The sequence below is a fragment of the Tiliqua scincoides genome, chromosome 3, assembly GCF_035046505.1.
Source record: "Tiliqua scincoides isolate rTilSci1 chromosome 3, rTilSci1.hap2, whole genome shotgun sequence".
Classification (NCBI taxonomy): domain Eukaryota; kingdom Metazoa; phylum Chordata; class Lepidosauria; order Squamata; family Scincidae; genus Tiliqua; species Tiliqua scincoides.
Genome location: NC_089823.1, coordinates 85,312,145 through 85,319,676, shown reverse-complemented (window position 1 = coordinate 85,319,676; position 7,532 = coordinate 85,312,145).

Below are 7,532 nucleotides of genomic sequence, written 5' to 3'. Positions count from 1 at the left end.
GTGTGTAAAGTTATTTTAATCACCGCGGTGTTCTGAAAGGTATCATGTTATCTTTAGAAGATCAGAAGAAGCTTAATCCTTTGGAATTAAGGGAACACTGGGTACTTGGCACTTCCTTTCAAGATTGGAGCTTGTTTTCTGCTGCAGTGCCGTATTAACTTGTCAAGCACTCTCAAGGTCCAAAACCAAGAACAGAAGAACGAAGAGGTCATGAAATGTCTCCACTTTTTTTTTTTTTTTTGCTCTGGCAAATTTGTACAATGTGGTTGCCATGGACTGCACCCTGTTTCTCAAGTCAAAATAGAAGTGAGTTCAGATTTTATCCCTTGCTTAGGCTAACAGCTGTACTGCACAATGCAAAACACAAGAGAGCCTTGTATTTTTACTAACAATACATCTGTTGAGCAGGGAGGCTCCATACAGCCCTGACCATTCCACCATCGCCCAGCAAATCTGTGGGCAGTGACATCTGTTTAATTATTATTATTATTTCAAAATACAGACTTACACATATCTGCAGTACAAAACATACGATACAAAATGACCGGACCCTATACAAACATACATAGAGGAGCTAAGCTCTTTGAACTCTAGGATCAACGTCACGTTCTTTTCAAACCTCCGCTTTGCTTCCTGTGGGTGCTTCCTGCTTCCATTTTGCAGTCAGCAAAGATCCTTCAAGACTCAGTAACATCACCTGGGAGGCTGAAATCAAAAGCAGAGAAGTCCTTTGCAGGATGGGGAGAGCAATGAAGGAATTTTTAAACCGTGGATAATTGAAACTGGGTCCCTTTGGGGAGAAGGGCGGGGTATAAATAAAGTTATTATTAAATAAAGTTATTAAACTGTGGATACTCCTGGGATCGCAGTTACAGGGGGATGCCTGTACTTTCTTTAAAAGTACCTGTCGGCTTTTGGCTATTTATACTTTTTCAGCACTGAATATACTGCTTCAGTGCATAAAAACTAATAGATTGTCCAGTCCTCCCTATCATCAGCTGTTTAGTTTCCTTACTTCCTAGTCTATTTTTGATTGCCTTTAAATATGCTGCTGGTCACCCTTAGCTGCTGGCTAATGTTTTTATAATTAAGCATCCTGCACAGATTAAATTCCAGACATCTTGTAAATGTGGGGGGATCTAAAGACACCTGAAACAGAGCTACTATGTAAGCTCCAGTTTATTATTTCATAAAATTCTCTCTCAGAGAGAGAGAGAGAGAGAGAGAGAGAGAGAGAGAGAGAGAGAGGACATTTTCTGTTTATTTTTTCCTAGTATTTTAAAATAAATCAGCAAGTGCATACATAAATATTATTATTATTATTATTATTATTATTATTATTATTATTATTATTATTATTAACTTTATTATTAACTTTATTATTAACTTTATTAACTTTATTTTTACCCTGCCCTTCTCCCTGGCTACAATAAATAGTTGCATTAGTCACAAAGGTAGATTTTTGATGAGGTAGAATCCTCCTAAATATGGGCATTAAGAAATGTGTGTTAGGAGTTGCTGGCGTTACATTGTTTTAATGTCAGGTTAACACTTGCTTTTGATGGAAATACTATAAATCTGTCAATACATAAACAATGGAAATGGGCCATAGTGCCACAGCAGGCCAGGACAGCCACTAACAAATGTTTCGCACATATGTTAGTCAACACACTCCTTCACTGCCTGGTGGATAAATATTGGGGAGGAAGGTAAGCCCTCTCCACCCCCTTACCTTATCTTGCCCTGCTCTCTGTGCAGCTGCCTTCCTCCTTGCAAGTTGTGCTTCCAACACACAGGAAGAGTGGAGTCTGCTACAAGTGCTCCCAGCATGCTCCGCTTTTCCTGCTCAGTTGAAATGGGACCAGCACAGAGGAAGGAGGCTTGAGGTGAGAGCAAGATAAGATCTGGGGGACGGCTCCATATAACTGCATCCCGACTCCCTTTGCAAACTTGGCTGCTTTCCTAAGCAACCAGGTGGATGGGAAGAGTGAGGAAGTGGTGGTGGTAGCCATGGCATCTTGGGGAGGGGGGGGGGAGCTGCCACTGTTCCAATCTTCTTCCCACTTACTTTCAGCAAGTGGGACAAAGCTCCGTTGGTGGTGGTCCAGGTGGCTGACAGACACAGGGTACGTGTATGTTTGCCACCCCCTCAACTGGCTGCTTGACACAAGCTTTTCAGTCGGCTGCAGGAAAAAGTCAATCCTGCTTCATTTATTAACACGTGCTTTGCATGCAGAAAGTCCTGTCCAATTCGTAGCTCCTCCAGGTAGAGAATCCTTCTCTGAAACCCCAGAGAGTTACTTCCAGTCAATACTGACATTTCTGAGCTAGATGGACCAGATGGACACATCAGAGCTGAACCATAAGGCAGCTATTTAAACACAATGCTCCATCCTGACCATGTGTGCATTAAATCAAGCTATAAATATGTTATTTTCAGAAAGCCTAGCAACGCTTGGTGTAACAAGGAAAATAACTCCCTGAAATAAGCATGGTTAAGCATAAATGTGCTAGAATGGTCTGGCCAGCATAAAGATCATATGCTTCCCCCCTCCCCGCCCCCTTTTTTCAGATACTGGCAGGTCATTCAGCATCTCTGCTACTTTTCATTGCACAATTACAAGGTGCAACATTCCCTAAGCCTCACATGCAGCAAACAGACAGAAGAGTCTGGCCAATTTGCCTATCCCGTAAGTTACAAAGGACGATACATAAGAAGGATCCTTCTGATAACTGTCAGCTGCTTCATTCCTGAAGCCAGACACTGTAAATCCATCACCTAATTAAATGCTCTGATTAAATGTTTTCTAGACAAAGCCGGTAGGTGTTTATTTTCAGCCAGTCGGTCTCCTCTTTTAACCTTCGTGTCTGAGAAAGGAGTACATTTTTATTTAAACTTTTCTGCAATATCTAGCAGACTGAGGGCCAGTTCACACAGCCATCCGGGTGCATGGTGGTTAATGAAAAAAAACTCTTGAAAAGCCCAAAGGTGCCCATGTTCAATCATCATGCAGATTATTGCCATTTTTTGGCTGTCATCACAGATTAAGAAAGTTTAATGGTTGATATGGTGCCACAAATGCTGGCAATAAGTAGGAAACTAGCATATGCAAACATTAATTAATAACCATCACTTTCCTCAGCATGCAGTCCTTGGCTGTGTTGGTGAGGAGGGGGGAAACAAGGAAATTTCTCTCTTTCTCCCTAGAATCCTATTTCCACATGTCCCAGGGCATGTAGTAACAGCATTCCAAACTTGAAGTGTGGGGGAGAGGGGAGTGAGAACAAACAGAGAGTTCCCTGCCTCCATTGCTGAAGAGACGGAGGAGTGGGACAGTTCTCCTTCACTCTATAGCAAGGGTGTCCAAAGTTTTTGGCAGGAGGGCCACATCATCTCTCTGACACTGTGTCGGGGGCCGAGGAAAAAAAGAATTAATTTACATTTAAAATTTGAATAAATTTACATAAATATACATAAATGAATATATTAGAGATTAACTTATATGACTGAATGAAGGTCTTGCAATAGCTCAAGGCCTATAAACGGCCTGGCACAAAGCAAAGCCAGCCTTTCCTTTGCTGCTACTCCTGCACCACAGACATGAAACAGCAAGCAGTGGAGGGAGCTCTCATCCCACAGCTCACGCAAGAGGTCAAACAGTTTCCCTCATGCTGAATGCAGTTGCGTTGGGCCAGTGTGGGCTCCAACAAATCTCCAGAGGGCCACAGGCTCATTGGAGACTGGAGGCTCCCCAAGGGCTGCATTGGGAGTCCTTGAGGGCCACAAGTGGCCCCAGGGCCAGGGTTTGGGCACCCCTGCTCTCTAGTCTATACCAGGGGTGTCAAACTTGTTTCATACTGAGGGCTGAATAGCATTCATGATGCCTGCTGAGGGATGGATGCAATGTCATTAGGCAGGAACTGATGTCATTAAACAGGTCATAATCAAAAATAAGCACTTTTTTCTTACTTAGGAATTCATTAGCTGCAAACAGAAGAAGAGAAAATACGCAAATCTTGATCATATTTCAAGATATGAGAGAGCCCAATTTTCACGTGGCCCGCCCTTTCAGCAGAAACACCGCAGCACTGCTCAGCAGTGGGCCGAATTCACCGGAGGGCCGAATAAAAAGGTTCCGCAGGCCGTATCCGGCCCCCGGGCCTTATGTTTGACACCCCTGGTCTATACTGTAACTGCCAGCACAGTCACGGGTAGGTGGCAGTGAGGAGCTCTGCACTGGCTTGAAAGTGTCTGAAATGATTTCCCCTTGTAATGGATTCTGCAATGGACTCATAGTCTGAGCTAAGAAATTACAGACTTCTGTACCATCATTAGTTTGGGAGTGCTCTACATAGCTCATTACCGGCTGCAATCACACAAGAAGAATGGTAACTAGACCTGGTTTTGGAAAAACAGATTAGCAGAAGAGTCCCATTTCCTTCCATATTCACCACAAGCATAGCTTTAGTTGGGTGTTTGCTCTCCCACTGACAGTGAACATGTGAGGGCTTCTCCAGAGTGCGCCTGCTTAGCCCTGTTCCTACCAATAATGGGTACAATAGCCTCACCCTCACGCTCCACACATTTAAGCATTTGCCTGTGGTGAAACATGTTGGATGTAGAGAACATTTCTCCTGGAACATTCCCAAGGTAGAAATCACAGGGAGAAGCTACCCCCACATTCAGTATTGGTTTGCCCTCATAACTATCCTGTGAGGTAGGTTCGCTGAGGGATAGTAGTCCCTCAGGGATAGTCCAAGGTCATCCAGGAATCTACATGACTGAACAGGAATGTGAACCTGGAAGTCTAAGTCCAATTTCCAAACCACTACACCACCCTGGCTTTTCACAATTATCATGCTATGAAGAAATACTTTTATCACACTATTGTAGACTCCCAAATGCAGCAAAGTACAACATGAAGAAGCTTCATTTAAAATAAAATTAGGACTGAATATAGATCGCAGATAAGAACAACTGAAGAAATAAAACAGTGGAAGTTTGGCTTCACTTCCAGAGACTTTTCTCATGAGTAGCTGGCAAAATAAATCTCCTTTCAAGACCTTCCACATTGTAGATATGTGTGTTTATGAGAGATTACCTCCTTTCACTGTAAACCTAGACCTTGCGGCACCAAATGGTTAGGAGATGGGCAAAACATACTATCCATGATAATCATGGTTTTTTCAAGGGGAGCTGAAATTACTTCTTTAAGTGTCTGGGGGTTTAGCTGCTACACAGTTGTAGCTAAGCCAGCACAAGCACAAGCACCAACTTGCTTTAAAACAGTTAACCTCCATACACTGCTCAGCGTGAGGTGATCCAACCCAGTTCTATCCTACTTGTCCCTTAATAACGCCTGCTTACTCTTACATGACAACTTCTGGTCAAGCAAACTGGAGCATTCGCTAGGGACGCTAGTGCCTTCTCCCTCTCACCGGACCCAATATAGTAGAATTCCTCATAATGGCATTTTATTTTTCATATCTTGTAATTCTTGATCAATCATCAAGAAAGATTTCTCTTGTTTGTGATCTAATTATCAGTATGCCTCTTTCCTGAAATCATTCAGTGAATGTTGCCTTCCCAATGTCCACAGATGTGGATAGTGGGTGATTTGAGGAAACCATTTTTTTCAGCTTTTGTCAGCTCATACCTAGTTAGAAGTTGAACCCATGCAAAAGTTGGCCAGAACATTCAGTTCAAGATAGGAGACATGGCGCAAAGCAGAGAAAGATGTGTCATGGTCACAAAAGGCCACTGTGGCAGAAGCCTGGGTCTAGTCAGTGGCAAAACCTGGGTAATATAAGAGCCACATATGATAAAATTCAGATGTTGGAGAGCCTCAAGAGAGATGTATGAGAGCTGCAATATTTGAGAAACACTTAAACTTTTAAGGTGCAACTAACCAACTTTCCAGCACCGAGGTAAGGGCAATGCAGCCGCAAGGCAAGGGAAAAAAAATTCCCTTACTTTGAGGAGGCCTCTGTGACTGCCACCCAACTGCAGGATGCAGCACATGCCCCACTGGCACAGCTATGTCAGGGCAGGAAAGTGGGTTAGGATTTGGGTCTTAATTATATTTACTCACCATGAACATTAAACTTGTGTTTTAATCTAGTGCACTCTCAATTTATATCCAGTAAAAAATTATAAAGCTTGAAAATTTCTGATTTACCTTTTATATTAATTGTGATACAAAAAGGAGCTCAGCCACCATATTTCTAAGAGCCTCACTTTATATGTTAAAGAGCTGCATGTGGCTCAAGATCCACAGTTTGGCCACCCCTGGTCTAGTCATACTTGAAAGGTGGTATTAGAGTAATCTTGTATGTAAGAAAACATCTAAGCCAGCGGTTCTCAAATTCCCAGGGAGTTTGAGCCCTGCTGTAAGTCCTTGCAAGGGAGGGAGGAGGCAGCAATGTGATCGCCAGGCAAAATAATGATCGCAATGTGACAGGAAAGGGAATATTGACACCCAGGTAACATCTGAACAAGGAAAGTTTCTGCTTGTAGCCACGTCGTTAGGCCCAAGTGCAGGGCCCCAGCTGTAGCCAACTTTTAATTAGTGCATACCAGGTCTGCGAGAACTGTGTAGCAGGCCGCTTCACAGGGCCCTCAGATATTGTACCAAGCTACCAAGTGGGCTTCAAGGCCAACTTGGTTAACAACAGGGTACAGCTGTGAACCTCTCAGGTTGGGAGGGGGGATTCCACCATGAGTAAGAAGGCTGGTGGCATGTCCACCCCTAGAATGTTCCGCTGGAACTGAGTTAAGGACATAAGAACATAAGAACAGCCCCACTGGATCAGGCCATAGGCCCATCTAGTCCAGCTTCCTGTATCTCACAGCGGCCCACCAAATGCCCCAGGGAGCACAACAGATAACAAGAGACCTCATCCTGGTGCCCTCCCCTACATCTGGCATTCTGACTTAACCCATTCCTAAAATCAGGAGGTTGCACATACACATCATGGCTTGTACCCCATAATGGATTTTTTCTCCAGAAACTTGTCCAATCCCCTTTTAAAGGCGTCTAGGCTAGACGCCAGCACCACATCCTGTGGCAAGGAGTTACACAGACCGACCACACGCTGAGTAAAGAAATATTTTCTTTTGTCTGTCCTAACCCGCCCAACACTCAATTTTAGTGGATGTCCCCTGGTTCTGGTATTAAGTGAGAGTGTAAAGAGCATCTCCCTATCCACTCTCTCCATGCCCTGCATAATTTTGTATGTCTCAATCATGGCTTTTCTAGGCTGAAGAGGCCCAAACGCCGTAGCCTTTCCTCATAAGGAAGGTGCCCCAGCCCCGTAATCATCTTAGTCGCTCTCTTTTGCACCTTTTCCATTTCCACTATGTCTTTTTTGAGATGCGGCGACCAGAACTGGACACAATACTCCAGGTGTGGCCTTACCATAGATTTGTACAACGGCATTATAATACTAGCCGTTTTGTTCTCAATACCCTTCCTAATGATCCCAAGCATAGAATTGGCCTTCTTCACTGCTGCCGCACATTGGGTCGATAC